Genomic DNA, 2,134 nt, shown 5'->3' with positions numbered 1-2,134 from the left:
CCCTCCCTCCCTCCGTCCCTCCCTCCATCCCTTCCTTCCGAGTCTCTGCCTCCACCTTCACCCTTTCTTCCTGTAAGCCACAGCTTACCCTGGAGCACCAGGCTCCTCATCCTCCCCGTGTGGCAGGCACCTTTGCAGAGCAGTCTGGCAGCTGCACCCCTCTGCCCCACCCCTGTGTCCCCTGCACCTCACTATTCACTCTGGCCCCTTTTGCTCCCCACCCTCTTCTTTCTTTTATTGAAACAGAAAAATGTATTGCTTTTTTAAAATTCATTCTTTCAACAATTATTTATTGAGTGCTTACTGTGTGCTTAGCAGTATTTTAGGAACGGAGGGTACGGAAACAAACAAACCTGTCTCAGGCAGAGCTGAACTTGCATTTGAACTTGACAGCTGACTAGTTCCATACTCATCAGGTTCCCAGAGTCTGTTGGGGGTGGGGAGAAGCATGAGCAGTCCAGTGAGTCATCACCACGCCAGTGACCCCGAACTTGCCAGCCCCATCTCCTTGCTGTCTGCAGGCACCAGTGAAACAAGACACCTGCTCTGAAAGGATGGAGCGGTTCATACTTCACTGTTTTGGGGGGGCTGAGTAGACGACTGATGCTTCAGACAGAGGAGGAAGTGATGATTATCACTCACTGAGCACCTACTATGCACCAGTTTGTGTCAAGGGCTTTACAAACAAATCCTATTCAGTCCTCCTGATGGCTTCCTAAAGCCTGCACTGTCATCCCGTTTTCTAGTTGAGAAAATTGAAACTCGGAGACAATGGACCACTTGCCCTGGGTCACACAGTCTCGTTTTGATATCACTGGTTATCTGCAGTTCATTTGTGCCCTCTCCTGTGTGTGACATCTGGTAATTTGTCCAGAGTTCCCATCTCTCCTAACCTTGCAGCAGTGTGTTGTCCTGTCTCCCGAGTTAGGGTACTAGAATATCTAAGCTTCGTGTATAAGCGATCTCAGGGGACCAGAGAAGGCTTTCTAGGGGAGTTGGGACCCTGGAAGGGAGGCAGAAAGGCGAGGAATTCTTCTGATCTCCTAGAGATGCCAGTGGAACAGTGACCAGCAGCTCCCCGGCCCAGTCCCACCTGCTCCCAGGGAGTGCGCCACGGAAATCACTGTTTCCCTTCTGGGTCAGCGCAGGAGCTGGGTCGGTGACCAGGCTAACAAGCCAGTGTTGCTCATGTTCTCAGCCTCCTCCGGCAGGCCTGGGCCCGGTGAGAGGGTCACGGCATGCAGAGGACAGGGTGGAAAGCCACAGGGAGGGACGAGGCCATGGTCAGAGGCTGCCATAGAAGAAGTGACCAGAGCGCAGAGGGAGGAAGACAAAGGAAGAAGCTACCTGGGACAAAAAAGCCACAAGACGGGAGACACCCCGCACACACATGCACAACCTTACTGTCTTGTGTTGCTGGACCCTAAGAGAAGACACCGCCCATGGGGCCTTGTGGGCTCCGTGTCTGGCCTGCAGCTCTGAGGCTGAAAGTGCCCCAGGTTGGCCTCATTCAGGCCCTTGCTCAGTTAATCAGCCTGCTGTGCTGGGTGTTAGGAGCACAGAGACAAACCGGATGTTGACTTTCCTCTCGGGAACTCAGTGAGGGTAGAGATCCTAGAGCCCCATGCCGGCTGGAAGTTTGAATCTGCCTCCGTACTTATAGCTGAGAGCTACGGCGTGAGCCATCCTAGCTCCCTGTGCCTCAGTTTCCTCGTCAGTCAAGGTGGTAAAAAAAATACCTATTTCCTGGAGCTGTTAGGAGAATTAAATGAAGTGATACATACAGCAAGCCAGATCACTGTCTGGCATATAATAAGTGCTAAGTAAACATGTTGTTATTATTAGGGGGGGGGTCCATCCTGTGGACAGAAATGAGGCCTGTGCTCTATTTGAGCTGAGTGGAGGTGATGCCTCTATCTGCAGATGGGAAAGGCTGGCAGAAGGACATGATATTTGGGCCAAGACTTGAAAAGGAGTCCGCAGGCCGACGTACCGGGCCTGGGGATGCCAGTGCTGAGGTTTTTCTGGGGCACAGGAATCGTGCCAAACACATAGTGTCTCTCAAGGACATAGTCAACACCACTGACCGGTCCCCCTCGGCCTTCGCCCCTAGCAGGGAGCCGTGCTTCCTGTG

The sequence above is a fragment of the Fukomys damarensis genome, unplaced genomic scaffold (assembly GCF_012274545.1).
Source record: "Fukomys damarensis isolate Sample0158 unplaced genomic scaffold, DMR_v1.0_HiC HiC_scaffold_11, whole genome shotgun sequence".
NCBI lineage: Eukaryota > Metazoa > Chordata > Mammalia > Rodentia > Bathyergidae > Fukomys > Fukomys damarensis.
This window is presented reverse-complemented; position numbering follows the sequence as displayed.